This window comes from Mytilus galloprovincialis, chromosome 11 (genome assembly GCF_965363235.1).
Source record: "Mytilus galloprovincialis chromosome 11, xbMytGall1.hap1.1, whole genome shotgun sequence".
Classification (NCBI taxonomy): Eukaryota; Metazoa; Mollusca; class Bivalvia; order Mytilida; family Mytilidae; genus Mytilus; species Mytilus galloprovincialis.
In genome coordinates, this window is record NC_134848.1 from 49,222,164 (window position 1) to 49,246,321 (window position 24,158).

Below are 24,158 nucleotides of genomic sequence, written 5' to 3' on the forward strand. Positions count from 1 at the left end.
ACAAAAAGATTACTTGCTACCAGATTTCACTAAAATCATACACACTTTTGAACAACGCTCTTAAAGACTTCTCTTTGTTACCCACATCGTCAAATGTATCTCTCATCGCAAGGGTATTAACTATCTACATAATCAATAGTGTCTACATCCTAGATCTTCTACAGTTACATTGAGGTTAAAACAAACCATTGGATTTTATGGGCGCAGCCATTTTATAAAGATCATGGTATTCAGAATTTATAGTATGGCTAATCCTGATTGGTCGATTTGTGCGCCCATTTATTTTTTATTATTAAAGACTTCGTGCACTGCATTATACCGAAGGTCAAATAAATCATTTTCATGATCCCTAACAGAACTGAGTTGTCTTTCAACGCTAGGATGAGACTCGTGTTTTAAGGAGACAATAAATTCACCAAAAATTGAAACATTTGGATTTTCATTAAAACCTTTATTTATTACAATATAAGTAATTACTTTATGATAAATCAACCAAAACAATCAATTCTTTTTGTTTATATCATTGAAAAAGCTCCAAATTATCTTCCTTTGGTTCAAAAATGCCAATTTTAGCAAAGAAATTGAAATATTTTATTAACTCATCGGTGACCTATTTTTTTCATAATTTTATTCAAAAAAGCTGTACAACAACTAAAAAATTGTAAAATTGAAGCGATTTCTGTAATTTAGTCTCTTTTTATTTCGATATTACATCTATGTCTCCTACTAGTTCAACAGAAAATAAGTCCCTTAACAAATATGTATGCTCCTTTCGAAGGCAGATTGTGAGCTTAAATGAAAGGTGATTCCATTGTTTTATTTAGTTTTTTATTGAGAATATGATAAAGTTCATTTATAGAAACAAATAGCGAAATCCTATATTTTAAAAAAATATGTATTTATACCCGCGCGCCCTCTTTTTTGATAGGCATGGGAGATCAGTACAAATTAAGTTAAAAAAAAGCACCGGAACCTTTATTTGTTTGTATAAAAAAATACTGTCCTAAATTATTTTTTTCTTTGATTCTAGCAGAGTAATGTTTTAAAAATCAACTTTCTACTTTCTGCATCTCCAAAATGGCTATCATTGTCACCTATGGAGATATAAATTGTTTAGCACAATCATGACTAGACAACAAATAAATTTTCAATACATCATTCGGAATATACTATAAAATGAGAATGGAAATGGGGAATGCGTCGAAGAGACGACAACCCGACCATAGAACAGACAACAGCAGAAGGTCACCAATAGGTCCGCAATGCAGTGAGAAATTCATGCACCCGGAGGCGTCCTTTATCTGGCCCCTAAACAAATAAACTAATAGTAGGTTATTTTTGTAAACTGTTTTCCAGAATGGACTATTAGGGATTGATATCTTACTTAAAATATCGTTTAACATGTCACATAATGTGAAATGAGCAACCGTATTCAGTCGTTTGTTAAATTTTGTTTTCAAGTGTATACATTGTTTTGTTGATAATTACACCCCTACTTTACAAAAATTTTACCTTTGTCTTTCCGTTGGTCCATCTGTCAGTCCATAATCCAACAGTCCGTCAATCCGTATGCCCCATGAACATTTTTCGTCGCATCTTTCTCAGGACCTACGTCACACGGATATCTGAAATTTGATTTCAGGGTTGAGTTCATAGGTTTACCGTATGATACGTTCACACATTACCCAACAATTTCCTATATACTGAACACTTACACACCATTAGACACATGAATAGCCAATTTGAAAATGTTCGTCATATTTTTCGCAGAAACTTCTATACAAAGATTTCTAAAATTTGTTTCACGGTTTATAATAGTCAGCTATATCACGTTTTTAGATTCATCGATTAACAACTTCCTGTTAACCAAAATATTTGGGTGTGGGTATCACCAGTCAGCAGACGCTAGCAGTTTCACTTGTTGTTATTTAAATTATCATACATGTTGGCTCATTTAAAGTTAAGCTAAAGTCAAAATATAGGACACTTCATTAACATCTAAACTTTGCCTGTATTGTTCAACCTATAATGAATAAAGTCCTAATCTATAGGAACATATCTGTAAATTGTTAATAAACTTGAAATTGTTATGATGCGGCTAAACCGGTTCTTTGGGTGAATTTTCAAAGAAATCTAGAGGCCAACGAGACGACTTAATTTGATTAAAATTGGTAAAGGCGAAAACTGTTACATGTAATGAAGTACAAGCTAATGTTTTGTCTCATAAATATGTTTCACTGGTATATTTCTCCAATTTCTGTATTATACCTTCGATATTCGTTCACTTAGATACATTAAATTAACTTAAACTCGTAAAACAATACTTTTTTCTGAAAAATCACAATTAGCTTGTACTGCATAACATGTACAAGTATTCGTCATTACTAATTTTAAACAAATTAAGTCGTCTAGCAGGCTTCCAATTTTTTGAAAATTTATTTTTCACCCCATGAACTGGTTTGGCCACAACATAACAATTGCAAGTTTATTTACAATTGACATACTGTTGATTCATTAATATTTGTTAGATACCAATTTTCGTGTAATTCGTGGGTACAGGGGAACCACGAATTTAAATATTTAACGAATTGCCAATTTTCCAAAGGAATGTAAGCAGACTTTGCCAAAACCACGAAATTAAATATCCACGAATATGCAAGTTTAACTCAATCCACGAAAATTGGTACCCACGAAAAAAATTAAATCCACAGTAGTGTGTATGTGTTAAGTATGTTTAAATGAAGATATTTTCATATCGTTAAGGACTTTATTCATAATAGGTTGTGAAATACGGGCAAAGATAAGATGTTTATAAAGTCCTGTATTTTGACTTTAGTGGAACATTAAACAGTAGCTAAAACATCACAGTAGACAATATTAAAGTGTAGTTGAAGGTAAACACCATATACTGCTAGATGTATATGAAGAAACAGTGTATGCGTATCATGTGTTTGTGTGCGCTAAGGCTTCCATATATGTTTTCCGTTAAAATCTTTATATATGTTTAATGTTTTAAAATGAATAAAGACGATGAAAGTATGTTCTTATTCAAAACAACGACAAAATGTTGTAATCAGTTGTTGTTATGTTTCGTAACCTTCACTGTGATCTAGTTATGTGTAATACACATGCATGATGGTAAATCGGGATTATCAGCAAATTGAGCTTTAAAAACAAGAAACATAATAGTTTCATTTATATTTTAATGAAAATGTAGCCCAAAAGAAAAAATTTTAAAATGTATAAAATTCCGGGTTTTCCATGAATGATTTAGCGAATTTGACTCATGGCAAAACACGTACGTCATATGAATAAAAGCTTCCATGCAAAAGATAATTTCATTGCTTGTTCGCTTCAAATTCGAATAATATCTCATTAAAGTAGCACACTACAAAGATTTATAACTCCAATTCCCTAGTTTTAAAATGCTGCAACTTTCTTTATGATGCTTGAACATTTATAAAAGTGGAATAAATGGATTGCTACATGTTACAGATTTCTCTTTCAAATAAATGCAATTTCAGTATTGAAAAATTATGTAATCATTTATAATGTTATAATTCTATTGAAATTAGCAGCTTCGTGGATACCCCAAGGTATTGATTTTATTATATGTAGTTTTTAGAGCCATTATCTACAAAAGTGTGTCTGAGATTTCGGATAGAATGTATAGATCTCATTTTACATCTAATCAAACATTTTCTACTTTTATGTGGTAAGAATGTTTACACTAATTAAAGATTTATGAGATCAAGAAATATGATAGCGATAATTTGAGACACCTCTTTATAGCTCCTGCTGTTGTGATTAGGATTGCGTTAACTTTCCTGTAGTGTTATAGAGATGATAGAGCTTAATTCATTCAAGTGAACTGACTAATATTTGGCCATTAATTCCATAATAATTGATTACATAATGATTGCATAACAAAAATATTGCATTCATTTGAAAAATTATTCTTGTATCTATCTATATATACCTCTGTATAAATTGATATGCATTATGATCAAGTAGTTAGCAAACAGATGTCACAATCGTAAGCTAAGACAGTTTGAATATTGACTAATTAAATCATTAAAAGTACATGTATTAAGAAAAACATATAAACATATTTCCAATTCAGTGCATTAATATATCTCAAAAGTTTGATTTAAATTTTTAAATCATGCATCCATTAACATTTTCTTCATGCATTCTTTTCTCTTCCTGCTTTGACTGATAACAAAGAAATTAAAGAAAAAATAATGAAAAAAACCCACATCAAACGAACGAACGATCAGCTAAAACAAATCATATCAATCAAAACTGTACACAAAATGTAAACTTTATCATGTTCATTACAAACTTGAACAATATAACGATTTATCGTGGCAAAGAAAATAATATATTTGTGAAATCTTTCTGTAACTCAGAATATATATATATATATATATATATATATATATATATATATATATATATATATACTAGACATGCAATTAGAAGGTGGCATCGGATTGTTATCTAAACATTTGAAAAGGAAAGAACCAATAACCCTTCTTTCGCACTTTTGTGATTATTGCTTTCCTCATAGTTCGTACTGATTGACTTTCTCATCAATGACGAAAAATGAAATACAAGAGTACATACTGATCAAGTTATTATATCAAACAAATGTCACAAACGTACATCTAGACAGTTTCAATACTGACTAATTAAATCTTTAAGTACAAAGAATAAAAATATACAAATATTTTCAATTCAAAGCACTAATATGTGTTCAAAGTTTGTTTTAAGTTTTAAAATCATCCAAACATTATCCATTTTTTTCTCATGCATCATTTTCTTTACTCTCTCTTACTGATAGCAGAGGAATTGAAAAAAAAAAATGATGAAAAACAAAACAAAACAAAAACACAACAAACGAACGAACGAACAGCACATTATCATTAGTAGTAAAAATTACAACCAGAATCTTAGCAATAAATCATCCGCTTTTCCAACAAAACATACAAAACCCAACCAATGTGGGAAAAGGTTACATTTTTACCAACACAACATATAGGACTCGGAGATGCGATGAGGACGCTGAAGTGAGATGGTCACTCTGAAGTGCGATGGTCACGCTGAAGTGCGATGGTCACACTGAAGTGCGATGGTAACGCTGAAGTGCGATGAGGACGCTGAAGTGAGATGGTCACTCTAAAGTGCGATGATCACACTGAAGTGCGATGTTCTACACCGAAGTTCAATGGTCTGTGTGACGCATGATCACAAGTTTAATCTCCTTTCTACAGACGTTTACTTATCATTATAAGTAGATTTTTAATATTTAAAAAACATTTACATTCATTATTGTCTATTGTTGTCCTTTATTCAGTTATATTCAAAATGAGAGATCGTACTCTTCGATTTCCTACATGTGGACATAATTCTGGATTATCATGTTATCTAGGCATATACGTTGTATCTCTTATGAATCCCTCGTTTATAACATTTTAATGAAGAGAGTTCGTCTGCAGACCCAAATGTATTGAAAGAATGTTACGCACCATCGTACGATAAACAGAACCTTTTGTAGATTACCTCAATCCACCAAAAAATACTCTCGTTTCGCGTAGTTTTTAAAGTTATAAGACCATTTATATCATGTCAGTTATTGCTAGCAGTCCTTTTTTATTTAGTTTTTCATTGTCATTTGGCGAATATAATTAGTTTCTTATGTAACCTATTTTACCATCGAACTGTAACTTTTCTTAAACTGACTTTGACTGTGTGTATTAATTTCTTTTCGTTTAATCTACGTTGACTAGATGTATAGGAATACGTGGTTGATTTCTTACTCATCATGTTTAAACCCGCCGCAATTTTGCGCCTGTTCCAAGACAGGAGCATCTGGTTTTTTTTGGTCGTGTGTGTTTTTAAAGTTTAGTTCATTTTTATGTTAAGGAGTTTAGTATGACGTTCAATTTCATTGAACTAGTACACATTTTAGTTTAAGGGCCAGCAGAAGACCGCGTTCAGGTGTGTTTTTTTCTGTCGCAGTTTTGAAGGCCATTTGGTGGACTGCGGTTGTTTTTTTGTTACTCTTTGGTTGAGTTGTTGTCTCTTTGACACACTCCCCATGTCAGTCTCTATATAACATTGACTTATACATCGATAAGAAAAACTTAGCAAATGAGGTTTGTGTAGACCATCGCACTTCAGCTTAGCTATCAAGAAGATAGCGTTACAAAGACACCATCGCACTTCGGCGTGATCAAAAACGCACTTCAGCGTCAAACCATCGGACCTCAGCGTAAAAGAGGGACGAAAGATACCAGAGGGACAGTCAAACTCATAAATCGAAAATAAACTGACAACGCCATGACTAAAAATGAAAAAGACAATTAGACAAATAATAGTACACATGACACAACATAGAAAACTAAAGAATAAGCAACATGAACCCCACCAAAAACTAGGGGTGATCTCAGGTCCTCCGGAAGGGTAAGCAGATCCTGCTCCACATGTGGCACCCGTCGTGCTGCTTATGTGATAACAAATTCGGTAAATAGTCCAATTTGGTAGGTCACATTCATGAAAGGGAAGGGGATTGTAGTTACGAAGTAAGGAACATATCCGATATCATTTGTGAAACGGTTAAAAAAAACGGTCAACTAACTCGTGATGGCGTCCGTAAAATTTACGAAGGGATGATTCCAACCTCACCATTTGGAACGCTAGGTTTAATAGCTTCCTTGTGAGCAGCAACCCTCTATCAAGAAAATCATCACTTACCCTTCCGGAGCTCTCAGATTAACCCCAAATTTTTGATTGGGTTCGTGTTGCTCAGTGTCTAGTTTTATATGGTGTTCCTAGTGTATTTGTCTATTTGTCGTTTTCATTTTTAGCCATGGCGTTGTCAGTTATTTTTTCGATTTAGGAGTTCCTCATGTTTTTTTTGCCCCTCTTTTATCTCATTGACAATACTACCAAATTTTATTTTATATTGATTATCGTTTGATGTTACAGAAAATCACAACGGAAAAAGAAAATTTGGTGTAAAACCGATCATGTAATAGACATTAACCAGATTGAAATAGACAACAGCATATGATTATATGGAAGCGGAACAAACTGTGAAAATAAACTGAAACACAAAGTAGTCTTTAGAAAACAAAAGTATCTGCAAATTCAATTTGATGTGTTATTGACGGTAGTGAACTATTGTTTCAGACTGGATACCTCATTCAATATGTAAGTTTAAAACAAAAAAATATTAATAAGTATTTTCCTTCATAACATTTGGTTTTTACCAGATATTAAAATAATTTATAAGGTAAAGGTTATCATTTTTAGATTGAAAACTTGGTTTTTGAAGTTTTGTTTATAGAACGTCGATTTGGAAATTTTTTGGAGAGATGAATATTTATGATGAAGGTTTATATATGTAAAACAAACATTACTAAAGCCAAAACAGTATCGTTTGCAATCAGGTTGAGATAAGAATCAGTAAATGAATTGTCAAAATTGAAACACTGATTTGTACAGATGACCTTTGAACTCAATCAAAAAGAATGTGACCATTGAAGTTCCTTATGACAGGCATATTTGTATAGTACAGGTTTTCCTCTTTCGAATGGAAAATTACATAGGTGTGTCTTAGATGATTAAATTTTAAAACAAATCTACACTCAGCCACAACACTATTTTTACCGCAATAATATCTTATTATAATGCTTCAGTTTATTATGAAGAAACACATTGAAAAAAGGCAGTTAAGGATGTACTTAGGTGAGGTTAGGTAAAAATTTAGAAATTAAAATTGATACTATAAGCTGGTAGAACATCAATTAAGGATAAAGATAAGCTAAACATATTGATAGGTCATGGACCTCCTTTTCGAGATATTTAAATTTTAAAATATGGCGGGAAAAGGCTGACTCGGACTTTACCTTACATTTGCATTGGTATTATTTGGGTCTCAAAACAAAAGAAAGAAAATCAAGAATCTTCTGAAATTTTGGTAAATGACCTTTCATGAGCTGTAGAGTCTTATATGAAAAAAATAATTGGGTGTTATGGGGCAAAATATTTTACATTGTATTGTATGGAAAAACACCAAGGAGTCCGAACATTTGACACAAATTCCAAAACCTCACCTAAGTACATCCTTAACATATTTTACTGTCAAATAAACCTAAGATTTTTTTTGGCAATTATTGTCAACATGTTGCAAGTACGCTCGACTTCAAACTTAATGGACTATGATTGTCAGTTTTCCTACCGAAGTTAGTATATTTTCTCCTAGCTCTCCGGCGTCCGCCACCAATAAAAAACAAACCGACTACAATTCCTTCTTTTGTATGATAACTCCAATATCATGATCTTATGTTTCCAGTGCCATTTAAGATCTTATTATAATTTTGTTTCTTGCTTATATTTTCAGTTACGTGTTAAACTAATACATAACTTTTATATATGTCGACTTTTGATATGCTAACATGTCTAGCATTGTTTACGGTAGAACGAATACTGTTTCACTTGAAAAAAGATTCAACACATTTATAAAATCGTTAATTTCGATTTCGAATGTCCATCAATATGCATAACATGTAATTGTATGATTGGTTGTATGATTGTGATGTGATTGTTTAAAAAAAATGCCTAAATCAATGCGTCATGTATAAATTACTATATAAACTGCTGTTATTAGAAAATAAACGCTTCAAATTTAATCAGTAAAAGCGACAATAATGAAGTCATTGATTCTCACTATGACAGCTCTTTTGGGAATGTTCTTTGTTCCAGCCATTGAAAGTAAGTTTTTGATGTTTAAATTTATATCAGAGCTACACCATGTGGAATGCTTTATCTAAATTAAGGTGGTACCTAACACTTTAACTAAAATTAATTTGGCTCGTTTAATTTTCTTAAAATTTTGACAAAGTATTTACTTTGACCCTTTTACAAAAATATAAAAATTTCAATAAATTTGAACCAACCGTTTTATCAGAAAAAATACACTGGTTATATAGCAGTTTGACAAACTCTTATTTTGATCATTGAGAAGCTTAATATTCCCTTTACAACACAACGTATTTAAAACGTTTAGCTGATTTTACAGAGTTATCTCCCTGTAGTGTTAGGTACCACCTTAAACTCAACGTATCAAACTTTTTTTCTTCAATTTTTATTGCTGGTCACCACGAAGGAAAAGACTATGATTTAATTTTGTCCGTGGATCAATAAACAAACGTGGGTAGTGGTTTAAGAAGTAACTACTGTAATAACTAGCCAGTCAACACCCATCGTGTAGAACGCATTATGCGGGGTGTCTGCTATGGTTGACACGGCGTGGAGGTTTCGAAGCGGAGAAAAACGGTATAAGTTATTTCAAGTATCGAAACTTCTTTTTTGAGAACTGTTAGTGCCAAATAATGTATTGCACGGAAGATGATATCATATGATATGCTTGAAAATAAGCATTCATTACTTCACATTGATTAACATAAAAATACTTTTAGTGAAAAGAAAAAGATGTCGCCAAAGACCAACTGTTGGTAAGTAATCATTATGTCTACTTTTTGTTTATCTAATATTGTCAATATATCAAAACTAGAAACTGTCATACAAATCTGAGAGTTATGATTAGCTAAATACAAAATAATGTTTAACTCAGCAGCTTGTCAAAAAATTTCGGGACTTGAGATATTGTTCGGTTTTGGCAGGTATTCGGTTTCATCAGGTTAACCATGCATAAAATGTGATATGATTGGTCTTCAGAACAAGTTTGTATTAGACAGGTTTCCGGTTTATTCAGGGTTCGGTTTAATCAGGTTTCACTGTAGTTGCTATGTTTCCGTTCCATTGTTTGAATAAGTCGAGTATAAATTGATAGAAGTTTTTAACGACCAGGCTTTAAGTCGAGTGTTTGATTGGGGATCTATATTGTTATTTTTGATAATACGTTTTTAATGTGTAATATGCTGATAACTTCATATAACATAGTTCACCTATATATATATATATATATATACATTTAAATTTAGAACACTTGTTAAGTTATACAAACAAGATTATGATATATTTCCTTCAAATATAATTTTTCAAAACTTTGACTTTTGAGACTTTAAAATAAACCCCAGGAAAACATAGAAATATTGTTGTTTAATTCGGTCTCAAAATAGTCACTGTAAAGGTTAATTAATAAGTCTAATAAAATTACACTGATCGCAAAACTAATCCAAATCATAATCAATGATATGGTTATTCAAAAATACGTTTTCAACTTTTCATTTGGCAGGAATTACAATTTTATTTTGGCATATCTTGCAAGACTTCGATTCACTAATTTCAGATTTACATTGTCCACAGCATAAAATGTTCCCAGTTTAAGGAATACAAAACACGCTTTATGTTGTTTTGTTGTTGTTTATTGAGAAACCATGTCGTAACTGCTTGGTCAGTGAACGATTCCGTCGGGGGGGGGGGGGGGGCGAACAGATCGTACACTATTTCATCCTCTGTATATCATAACTGAATAGTGAATTAGTCGACATATCAATCTAATGCATCGTAACCTATGTATATATAATAATATATAGGTATACACCGTTCGTGTACATTAACGCCAACATTTGTCATTTTAAAATGAAAATAAATGTTGCAAAATAATGCTATGGAACTTTTAACGATAATTGGTTTGAATAATGTAACTAAAATCTTTTTAAGACACTTAATAAAAATCATTTTTTCATGAGATTTGAAATTTGTAATTTTCATGAGATTACATTTTTTGATTTCACGCGGATATTAAGAACAATGATAATAAGTTTGTGTAAAAAATAATTTAAGGTAGCACAATACAAAGATGTTATACCTCCAATTCCCCAGTTTTAAATTGCTGTAACTTTCTTTATTATGCTTGAAATTTATAAAAGTGGTATTTATGGATAGCTAACAGATTACTCTTAGTATTATTAACAATTATGTAATCAATTATCATATTAAGTGTGTCTACAAAATTTTACAAGAAATTGCCACTTTCAATTGATATTAGCTATTTCATGAAACTCCCGAGAAATCTTATTTTATTATATGTTGTTCCTTAAGCCATTATCTACAAAACGGTGTCTCATAGTTTGGATAGAATGTATAGATCAAGCTTTACACATAATCAAATATTATCTACTTTTATGTGGTAAGGATGTTGATACTAATAAGAGATTTATGAGAGAATGGAATACGATATCGATAATTTTAGACACCCTTGTGTGTATCAAAAATAAAACACACACAAACACACACACTCACTCTATTTTACCATCTCCATATCTAATATAAAAAGTAGCATAAACTTCTTTAAAATCCCCAAAAAGACAAATATATGGCATTATACTTAACCAAACTACACACAGACAAAAACCTGCTTGTTCTTAAAAGAACAATAGCGAAGTTAAAGACAATTCATCACTTGTTTTGTTTTTCTCTATTGAGCAGTTTCATTTTCAAGATAAAAAGTGAAATTGAAAAATGCTCCACGTTAGAGGATTTTTCATTTTTCTATATTAAAAATCAAATGAAAAATGCTCCACGTTAGATTATTTTTCATTTTTAATATCAAAAGTCAAATTGAAAAATGCTAAAGGTCAGCAATTCTAATATTAGGTTTTCAGAATAAGATTGAAATAAGATCTTAAACAAGCAAAATTAATGCTAATGCTATAATTAACTGTTGATCAATTAAGGTAGCACCAGGGTTTCCGCCATTTTCGCAATTTGCGAAAAAATAATAATTGTGACGATTAAAATTCGTCATTGGCGATAGAATTTGGCGAAAGAAATATATATAACGATTTATTTCCAACCATCTTGTTTGTTTACTTATTTTGGGTTTCTCGGACTTTACCAGATCAGACAATACTCGGAATTCATCTTGAACTCGTTAAGGGATTTGACAGAAAATCAATAATCAGCTGATTGCATTTATAGCTATCGACATCAAAGGACTAATTAATAAAGGTGTTAATTGTATTATATGACAAAATGATATGGTTAAATGGCGTCCGTCACATGTCACAAAAGGGATTTATTATTACAAGGTTTTACAACATTCCGACGCACGTGTTTGAAGCAAAATTTTGACGCTTCCTCTCGATCCTTCTTTTAATAATAGTCCAGAAAAAAAACTGTTGTTATGCCGAAAAAGGTTCAAAAGCAAGAAAGGTCTCTGATTTTGAACATTATCATTTAACTTTGATATAGATAATTGATTTGAGTGGGTACTTTAAAGTCGTTTCAGTGACACGTGTTTCATGCAGAGTTTTACTTGTTTACAATGGTTTAGAAAAGAAAACTGTCGTTATAAAGAAATATATTCTAACGGTTGGCATGAGAGTAACCCTTCAATGTAATCACTACACCTTACACAAGGGATTGATTTCAAGTGATAAAATGTTTCGTTTTGTTGTAAAAACCTCTTCTTATTGAGGGGGGGAGGGGGGCTGAAAAAAAGGACTATTTTAAAAGAAAAATATATGTGTGTTACTTGGCGAAAAAAATAATAAAGTGGCGAAAAATATATTGTTTTGGCGAAAGAGGTGGCGAAAAAAATAAATGACCCAGGGGAAACCCTGGGTAGCACAATACAAAATGAAAGAGCTAAATTCATTCAAATGAACTGACCAAGATGTTGCCATTAGTTGCATAATAATTGATTACATAATGATCAACAGTTAATTATAGCATTATACAATCAATTATTATGCAACTAAGGGCAACATCTTTATCAGTTCATTTGAATGAATTTAGCTCTTTCATACCTATAACTACACAAGAAATTTTAACAAAATCTTAATCAACCATCAGTAGCTACACAAGGGTGTCTAAAATTATCGATATCGTATTCCATTCTCTCATAAATCTCTAATTAGTATCAACATCCTTACCACATAAAAGTAGATAATATTTGATTATGTGTAAAGCTTGATCTATACATTCTATCCAAACTCTGAGACACCGTTTTGTAGATAATGGCTTAAGGAACAACATATAATAAAATAAGATTTCTCGGGAGTTTCATGAAATAGCTTATTTCAATTGAAAGTGGCAATTTCTTGTAAAATTTTGTAGACACACTTAATGTTATAATTGATAACATAATTGTTGTATAATACTAAGAGTAATCTGTTAGCTATCCATAAATACCACTTTTATAAATTTCAAGCATAATAAAGAAAGTTACGGCAATTTAAAACTGGGGAATTGGAGGTATAACATCTTTATATTGTGCTACCTTAAATTATCTTTTGTTGTTGTTATTTTGTGTTAGTTAAAATAAAAGGATAAAAACTTTTAGGACAAGATGCATGTTCTGAAAATCCATGTGAGAATAGTGGAGTATGTACCAATACTGCAACGGGATTTTCGTGTGCTTGTACTGACCTGTGGACTGGACCTACATGCTCAAGTAAGCAGTTTTATTTTCTAAATTTGTACTATACAGATTGTCATGCTCATCATTTGCTTAGTTCCAATAAGACAAAAGACTACATATATTATTACAACAAACTGCAAATGCTGTGTTCATTAAAAGTATTTGTGCGGTATTTGCCATATAGCACCTTACTTATAGATATTTTTAGAAACAATGTATGGATGCGAAGTACAAATCAGAAGATGTAGTATGTGTGCCAATGAGACAACTCTCCATCGGAGTCCCAATCTGTACAAAGTATAAATAGCTAATACCGCTATAAAATTCGTTTACTTGAACAAACTGGTACGTTACACTAATTACATCAATGGTTATAAAAGAAAACGACGCAAATGATGAATTTTGATTTAACTTCGCTATTTTTTATTTAAGAACGATATGGATTTCGTCTGTGTGCAGTTTGGAAAAGCATCAATCCCCTTATTTAAAAAAAAGAGAATTTATGAAAAAACACAATAAAGCTGATTGTCTTGTTTGTGATTTTAATTAAGTTGATGATACTTTTTATACTTAATATAGGGAAGTAAAGATGAAGTGAGTGTGTGTGTGGTTTTTGTTTGTTTGTTTGTTAAAGTGTGTATTTGGTGGTTGGTTGTTTGTTGGTATGCGTATGTGTTTATGTGTGTTTGTGTGCATGTTTGAGAGAGAGAGAGAGAGAGAGAGAGAGAGAGAGAGAGAGAGAGAGAGAGAGAGAAAGAGAGAGAGAGAGATGGTGATATGGAGAGACGCATCATAAAAAAATTATGTTGTTCTGTTGTGTTAGTTAAAATAAAAGAATTAAAACTTTCAGGACAAGATGCATGTTCTGGTAATCCATGTGAGAATAGTGGAGTATGTACCAATACTGCAACGGGATTTTCGTGTGCTTGTACTGGCCAGTGGACTGGACCTACATGCTCAAGTAAGCAGTTTTGTTTTCTCAATTAGTACTAAACAGATTGGTATACTAAACATTTGCATAGTTTCAATAAGACAAAAGACCACATATGATATTAAATTAGAATGCAAATGCTGCGTTCATCAAAATTATGTTTGCGGTCTTTGCCATATTTCACCTTACTTATCATGCTTATAGGTATTTTTGTTATTTTACTTTTGCTTGAAAAAAAACTTCATACCAATGTATTGTTTGCTATAAAAAGAACTGATAACGTCAAAATTGATGAACTAGTAAATGTTGAAAAGTGTTCGTACGTTGTTCGAGATGCACAAAGACCTAAATCAGTGCAACGTACTTTAATTATTTTTAAGTACTGAAAACCTCTTGTCAGCAATTATTGAATTAAAAAATAATGGCAAAAAAAAAAAAAAATTCATCTGCAAAAACTGTTAATAAGATACATAAACATCAAGATCTATTTATTTATCATGTTTATTGCTATTTATAACTGTTGTGTTTTAAAAAAATAATATATTCAAATTATTTCAGATGTAGCAAGTTTCTGTAACCCAAGTCCTTGTAGGAATAGAGGCACATGTTTTGTTTTTTTCAACACGGAGACATGTCGCTGTCACAGCGGTTGGAAGGGTCCCCATTGTGAACGTAAGTACGAATACATAAATCATACATTGTTCAATTTGAATGTGAGCTACCAAAGGTTACTCTTGAAAAAATTGTTTATTTAGAATAAAAGAAATATTATTGTATGTTGAAGTTCGATAATCGGACCGAATAATCAGTTAAATCTCTAAACTTTTCAATTTTTTCAAATCTTATTTAATAGAGTAAATATTTGTATCCTTTTCTTTGTACTATTGTTATCAAACTATACAATGATAACATATAGGAGTTATTTCCCTTGAAATGAATTAATCTAAGGTTTATTGATAAACCTTGGTCCATATTTAAACCAAAGTGTCCTATTGTAAAATGTTGGGTGACATCTGACCATGATGACCTTGCAGAAATACAACAGGAAGTGACATTGCGTAAATCTTCCGGCAGATGCCGCATTTGCACTACATTCATGGGAATAACCCAACTAAAAAGACAGAGAACAGCCGAACGAAGCACATTAGATATTAAAACGCAAATCTATCATTTAAGACCGGAAATGACATAAGATAAACTGGATGTATCTAATTATCTCCCTTATTACATGCATAACGTATGATTGGAATCATTGTACAAACACCAATCTTTTTAAACCAACTGGCAATTGACAATATAGGCAAATTTAGGCAAAATTTAGGCAAAATTATTTGGTTATTCAGCATGAAAGAAACCAACATACGAGACTTATAGTGACATTTACTGAAGTATCTCCCTTTTTTCACAAATAATTAAAAAAAATATATTATTATTATTATTATTATTATTATTATTATTATTATTATTATTATTAATATTTGTCTTATCATTATTATTATTATAACTAACCTAATTTCTTTTACACGTAGTTGTTGATCCATGCTCACCAAACCCGTGTTTACAAAATCAATTTTGCGATGATGTTAATGGTCGCCCAGAGTGTATAAATTAATAGAAACATATAGGTGAGTCACCAATTCGATAAAAAAAAAAAGCTGCGTTATATAGAACTAAAATGCAGATTTTCGTCTCCACATCGTTTAATAACAAAAAAGGAATAACACGAATATACCGAACTCCCAGGAAAATTCAAAACGGATAGTCACTTATCAAACTGCAAAACCGAAAGCCTAAACACATCAAACGAATGGATAACAACTGTCAAATTTCTGACTTGATATAGGCGTTTTCTTTTGTATAATTATAATAATGGTAAAAATGATGAAAATATGTTCTTATTATACAAATGTAACTTTTTATAAAAATATTTTGAAAAATAATCTACTACATTCTTATCCGGTTTATTTTGAGGTTCGTGTTGTTCTTAATTTTTTTTAAGTTATGTTGTGTGTATTGGTGTGTTTGTCTTTTTGTTTTGTTCATACTTTATTATATCGTTGTAAATAGAAATAAAACGATGTGGTATGAGTGTCAACGAGACAACTAACAATCCTAGTCATGATATGCCAAAACAATTATCACTGAAAGTACGGCCTTCAACATAGAGCATTATATAAGTTTATTTTCGACTGATGAGTCAGAATTACCGTTACATTTCGCCTCCCTTTAGCTGCAATCCATACCTCGTATGATCAATTGGATAAAAATGTGGTTATATATTAAAATTCAATCATCCGAATTATGAAAGACAGCTGCTTTACAAATTAAAACATAAATATGTCAAAAGTAAAATAACAAAAAGTCCGAGAAAAATTCAAAACGGATGGTCCGTATTCAAATTGCAAAATCAAAAGCTCAAACACATGAAACGAACGGATAACAACTGTCATATTTCTGACTTGGTAGAAAGACATAGGAGATTATGATAATGTATGACCTCGTGTAGTCCGTTTGGTTGAATTTTACATCATTTCAATACTGTCAGGAAAGGTTGCTTTGAAAAGAAAATTCTTGTTTCTGACGTCATTCCCCGATCAGAGATATTCTATTTGATCGGGCACTACTGTTATTCTCTGTAAGAAACGCATTCGGAAACGTACGCAAGTATAATCCATTATTCAAAATATTTGTATTGGTACTTTTGGTTTGTTTTAAAAAATGTTTATGTTACATTTTGTCAATTTTCTTTTTCAGATTAAACGTTTTGAAGCGTTCTACGATGAGATTTAGCAGTTAAACTGTCAAGAACTATATTAGCATATATTATGTACTTTTAACTCTTCAACTTTCTACAATTCCCTTATACGTTATATTCTTGTGCTTTATATATATTAACACAAATGTCGATATGACTTTAATTTACTTTCCTAATTTGATATTTTATCAAATGATATCAAGTTTTTACACTTTTTCTTCTTCCAATACAATACTAACCAATGCACAGACTTGGTGTTGAGTCAGTTGCATTTTGCCAATGATTTTGATTAAAAATTGACAATGTTAAAATGTATTCATCAATACAGAAAAGCTAAAAACAAATGTAATAGAAACAACAAAATTCCTTGATACCAAATTTCATTTAAATCATACACACTTTTGTACAACTCTCTTCAATATTTTCAATAATTATTGATAACCAACACCACCAAAACAATTATAACTTCAAATAGTTCAGATCCACAACATTATCGACTTTCCAACTCGCTTGGATCTGAACTCCCTATGATATACATAGTTATCAAAAGTACCAGGATTATAATTTCGTACGCCAGACGCGCGTTTCGTCTACATTAGACTCATCAGTAACGCTCATATCAAAATAGTTATAAAGCCTAACAAGTACAAATTTAAAGAGCATTGAGGATCCAAAATTCCAAAAAGTTGTGCCAAATACGACTAAGGTTATCTGTTCCTGGGACAAGAAAATCCTTAGTTTTTCGAAAAATTCAAAGTTTAGTAAAAAGGAAATTTATAAAAATGCCCACACAATTGATATTCATCTCAACACCGAAGTGCTGACTACTGTGCGTCCAAATCTTATATATTTTACTAATAGTACAGTTATATTCACGCCTAACCAACGATAGATCGTCAATACCATGCACTATTGTGTCATTCGGGATAAACTTGTTATTCACAATCTCGTTTTAACTGAAAAACACACTGATTTACTCTCTCTCACATCTGTGGATGGTGGTGCTTACGACGAGTAGAACTTCATTAACACACAGTTAAGATCAAGATGACCGCTTTAATGCTCTTCAACGTTGTACTAGTTTGGCTTTATAAATATTTTGAACTAAATTAAAATCCTGGTACCTTTGATAACTATTTACACCAATTTGGATTTACTAGTGATACCAAAGACGGTGACACCAGTTTACGTCATTTAGAATAGTTCTTCTGTAGAACAGTTAATGATTGTAATCACCCAAGATATAATTATTCTTATAAAGTTGACAATGGTTATAGGGAATATGTCAAAGCGACAACCCTACCAAATAGTATTGAAATAAGTTCTTTGACAGATGAAAATGTCAGAGGTCTTCGTGTTGATTAGCCTTTGGCTTTTTATGATGTGTATTGTATAATGTTATTTGTCTATTTTGACGTTTTTCAAGTTTTGCTATGGCTTTGTCCGTTTATGTTTCACTTGTGAGCTTCAATGCCCCTTGGTATCGTGTGTCTCTTCTATAAAACTAATCATAACAGTCAGTAAGATGACAGATATTCTTTTTGAAATAAGTCAACAATTGAACACATAGTATAGACGGAGGCATAAACAAATAAATAAATTAATACCTACAGCTGCTGTAAGGTAGAAATATGATATACACGTACCAGATTGTACTTTAAAAAGATGAAAAACGAATGGTATTTTATATATATAGCACGCTAGTTGACTTATTTAATTCACGAAAAGCGTCGGTCTAACCATCTTACCATCTGTTCGTCTTTCTATTTTTTTTATCCGTTAATTAAGGAATAACAGTATTGTAGTTGAAGAGTTGCCACCGTCAATTGTAGATTTGACGGTCGCAAATGCAGTTTTACTGGCGACGCGTAACGGAGACAATAAAACGGAGATTTGCGACCGTCAAAGCAAAATTGACGGTGGCAACTCTTCAACTACAGTACTGTTATTCCGATTTTAATGCATTACAAAAAGAAAAACTACGATAAAACTTGAAAAAATTGTCTAAATTTGACAAATAGAAAAAAATCCGCGAAACTTCATGAATGATTTTGGCACAAAGACGTCATGGCTAAACGTGACGTCATACAAATGAAAACTTACAAACTGGAGGTTATTACGTTACCTGTCCGCTTCAAATTGGGATAAAATTACATTAAAACGGCGAATTCGAGGTTGGTGTTGTTTTATTTTCGAATATGTAATAGTAATCGAACATTTGTTGATTCAATCAATTCAAAATGGCGGGTCCCTCCTTAGTTACGCCTGGTCAACTGTGTATTTGACGGCAACTGTTAGCCAATGAAAAAAAATGTTACATCCAAATTGCATTAGAATCCTTAATTTACTTTTCTAAAGCAAACGCGGGAGCATTCGTTTCCTCATACATATTCTGCTTTTATTTTCAAAAAAAAAAAAAATACGATAAGCAAAAGAAATTTTAATTTTGAATGGGTGAATTGTGAAAAATCCTGTTTCACATTTGAATAGAAAGGACATATGTGTATTGCACCTTGTGATATTGTTTTATTTTCCGGTCGGAATTAATAAAAATAATTATTTCCTGGTAGGGTGTGTGGTATGTTCTGTGCATGTTGAATGGCCATTCTGTAGGACAATTCCAACAACCCTTTACGATATCCATAACTTAGTTGCCTTCAGTTGTCAGGCTGAGATGTTGCCCCTTTCGAGCAATAACTAGTTTCGAAGAAGCGATGCATAGCGATCCTACATTCCGTAGTCGGCGTCGTCTTCGTCGTCGGCGGCGGTGTCCACGAATATTCACACTTTGGTTAAAGTTTTTGTCGAAATTTTAATAACTTTCTTAAATTATCCTGGATTTCAACCAAATTTGTACAGAAGCTTGTTTATGATCATAACATAGTACTCATAAGTAAATTTAGTAAAAAAACAAAATCAATTTTTTTCCGTATTTCCCTATAAATGGACTAAGTTTTTCTGACAGGAAACATTATTACATTCAATCTGTGGTTACAGTTTTAAAATTTTAATAACTTTCTTACATTATCCTGGATTTGTACCAAACTTCAACAGAAGCTTGTTAATGATCAAAAGCTAGAATCTAGAAGGAAATTTAATACAATTTTGTATTTGTTTTCCTGTATTTTACTTATGAATGGGCTTAGGTTTTTCATCCAGTTAACGTTAAATACGGTATTAATACGGTAGGCGAGACACTGGGTTCTGAAGAACCTTTATTATTTTTTTAACCTTAATGTGTGGTCATTGCTCTAGTCGAAATAAATTGAAGGACTCGCTTATTGTATAAATCAATATGATTTTTCTTGTTCTAAGATATGTGTCACTATATATTTAGCAAACATTCATCAATACATTTTGTTGTAGAATGGGAAAAACAGCCAAAACAGTTTAGGTTTTTTCAAACAATCAGAGAAAAAAAAATATGTAATATAAAAAAAAATTGCAAACATTTTACAGCTGTTTGAACGGAGTCCAAACGTATCCATTTTTATATCTCAGTCACCGTTGGAGTGTTATATATAAAATTTATGGTATCACGAGTTATATGGTAAATTTTAAAACAAAACACGCTGTATAACTTATTTACTGTGACGTAAATTTTCACTGAACTAGTTCACAATTTTATTTAGGGGCCAGCTGAGGACATCCTGTGGGTGCGGCATTTTCTCGCTGCGTTGAAGACCGATATTGGTGGCCTTTGCCTGTCGTCTGCTCTTTGGCCAGGTTGTTAAGTCTTTGACATATTCTCCATTTCTATTTTTAATTTTACCGTATGCTGTTTTGATTTTTCTGTTATCTATTTTACTTTGAATTGTTCGAAAAATTGAAGATTTCATTCCCAAAAAAAATGCTTAAGTTGTATTTGGCAAACCGTTTCTGATTTTTTTTTTTTTTGTCCAGAATTTTCGACAACTTCCTACTTTCCTGGCCTTTTAACTTGTCTGATTCGGCGGAAGTTACTTAAAATCCTCTTGGTGACGAAACGCCAAAAATTGGGTTTGAATGAGTTTATTTCATTGAAACAACTAGAATGCCTGTTCTGGTACATGTGTAAGTATTAAATTTACTTTAATTTCAACTCAAATCTCCCCGAAACAGAAAAAAGTTATGTTTAGCAAAACAGAAAAAAAAGGTTACACTGTATTATGTCGTTAAAGCGCAAACTCGTGTAAGTTCAATAAGTAACGATCAATAGCTTATTTGCATAAGTTTAAATTCTAGTAAATTTCTTTTATGTATATGATACTTGAGGATTTAAGTCTAATCTGGGATTTCACGTAATTCCTTAAATTAAGGATCACACGTAAGTTACTAGTATTGTTATAAATACATGTAATACCTAGATATAGATAGGGATTTCGTGTACTATCTGGTATTTTTACTTTACTAGTTCAATAATCGAGCATAACCTTGTCATGATTTTGTGTTATTTTACAAAATTGGACAATATTGAAAATAAAACGGTCATAAAATATTTCTTAAAAACAATTTGTTATATTGATTTTACGTATGCATTTAACTGGTGCTAAATATTATAGCTGTCTTGAATTGATTAATGGTTATTTCACGCCACTTTCACCATTATCGTGGCGGTCAGTTTTTATTGGCAGAGGAATCCAGAGTGCCGGTAGAGAACAACCGACCTTCAGCAGGAGTATTGATTAAGATCCGTGCAAAGCGCACGCCCGTCGCGCAGTGTTCGAGCTCGCAACTGCACGTACGATGGAAGACCAATGCTACATTAGTTTGAACACATAGACCACTGGGCCAATATTCTCAGGATGTCTAACAGTAGGGGGTGTACCTTCATTTCTATATTATTTTCAATTTTAAGGCCATTTTTCTCTTTTCCTAATACTGCTTGTCCGTACATGTAATTTTCAATTCTTTATACACCTCGTATTTCTCAATTCTTAAAATGTTACTCTCTATTCTCAATCACATTCTAATAAATTAAAGGAAATAGAACCTTTTGATACTTAATCGCGTGAAAAAGCTAATTTAACTTCAACAATTAAAACCAAAAAAACTGTAAAACTGCCTATCATTAAGCCGGATGATGTTGGTATTTTATAGGACCTATGTAGTGTTCAGGAGGCTGTTGATCAGTGGTTTATAAGTGTTTGTCGTATCTCAATATTAGGTTTGGTTTTCCTGTTTGAATTGTTTACACTTGTTGTTATTGTGTGTTTTGGTGACAGTATTAACTGTCGAGAAAAGACGCTGTGATCCATGCAACATTTACTTTAGTATTATAATGGCCCTTAGGGAGCTACCATTTGATTTTTATGGGGGGGGGGGGGGGGGGTGCTAGGATGAAATTTGAAAAAAATAGGCAGGACAGGAGTTTTGAATAAAAAAAAGGCAGGATGAGACACTTGCAAAAAAAAAAAAGTCAGGATGACAATTTATGTAAATAAAGTCAGGTTAAACTAAAAAAAAAAAGCAGGACCGAATAGAGTGAAAAATAAAAAGGCAGGACAGAGATTACAACTAAAAAAAATGCAGGACAACATTTTTCATCCCCCCCCCCCCATAATAATCAAATGGTAGCTCCCTTACTAATTGGGAAAAGTATACATTGTACGGCGAGACACAACACACCACAAGCTCAACGAATCGATTGGAGATTGTCCATGATTAACAAAATGTGTATTAAAACAGGATGTAAATCTAGCTCACTGAAGTGTTTTTTGATAAGGCAAACCACAGGTATTTGGGGCATGGACCCCCCTTTTTTGGACCTCACTAACAAAAAAATTGTTTGGTGTTTTTTTTATTTATTTTCAATTTTCTACAATGTATAAACATATATCAAGTCTCAACAATCCATTGCTAGTCGATTGCAATAACTTTTTTACTATCCATACGAGCCCCAAGTGAAAAAAGCTTCTTTTTTCACTTGGGGCTCGTATGGATAGTAAAAAAGTTATTGCAATCGACTAGCAATGGATTGTTGAGACTTGATATATGTTTATACATTGTAGAAAATTGAAAATAAATAAAAAAAACACCAAACAATTTTTTTGTTAGTGAGGTCCAAAAAAGGGGGGTCCATGCCCCAAATACCTGTGAGGCAAACGTGTTGTGCAACTTATGAAGGTAACTTGTCATTCCGTAACAACAAGTTGAATAATTAAACCTCAGTATGCTTTTTCTACATAAAAAAGGGAAATATTTGTGATATTTAATTCCATAGACTATTGATTAGTTTCAAGGACTATTACACCGGTCAATAGCTTTATCAACTTCGCTAGCCAATAGCTATGATCCACTTCCCTCCTAAGTGGATCGTAACCCTTGGCAAGCAAATATGTAGTTTTATAAGCATACATCTTTTTTCTTTGATTATTGTTCATTGATTATTCGTGCGGTGTTAACTTTTAGTAGGGGTCTATATCGTCGTCATCATATTCTGTAATTATTTTTATCTACCGTAGTAGATTTTAGTAAGTGAATACCTGTCAACTGTCACATGGAGGCTCCCTGTATTGAAATTTTGAAAGAGCATTTTTGTCCACAATTTAAACAAAACAATTAAATTTACAATGACTTTAGGCTTATAAAAGTATGAAGAAGCCAAAAAACAACATTAACATGAATTTGAAGGTTTTTTTTTAGGACTATGCCAACCATCTTGCGCGAAAAAAAAACCATGGGCATTTTGAAAAGTTGGCAGGTATGTAAGTGGTAAATACATGCAATAGAATCCCTGATTTTAATTACAGCAAATAGTGCATACATGTATATCGCATGGTGAAGGGAAATACTTTTGTTTTTAATTTTAGATTAACAATTTAGAAACGGGTTTATACAGGAAAAACATAGAAAATCAAAATTGATTAGCAGACTTATTAGACTTTTATTATAAAATCTCTAAATAGCACTGATTTCGAATAATTATATAAGTGCAGGTAACAACCTCGGTTATCTATGGCTATTTAATATCAGGGGATAATTGTAAATTTCATCCTTGTCTGGTAAATTTCATCCTTGTCTGGTAAATTACATGTAATAACAGTATTTATAGACGTAATGACATGTAATCCCGAAAATAATTAACATAGCAC

At 31.8% G+C, this 24,158-nt stretch overlaps 1 long non-coding RNA gene across 1 annotated transcript; it reads left to right on the forward strand.

Annotated features, from left to right (window-relative positions):
* Positions 1 to 13,282: 13,282 nt before the first annotated feature.
* LOC143051195 (uncharacterized) lies at positions 13,283 to 14,996 on the forward strand. The gene is made up of 3 exons (XR_012970641.1): positions 13,283 to 13,432; positions 14,250 to 14,360; positions 14,889 to 14,996. It is a non-coding gene; the product is annotated as an uncharacterized LOC143051195 (long non-coding RNA).
* The last annotated feature ends 9,162 nt before the right edge of the window (positions 14,997 to 24,158 follow it).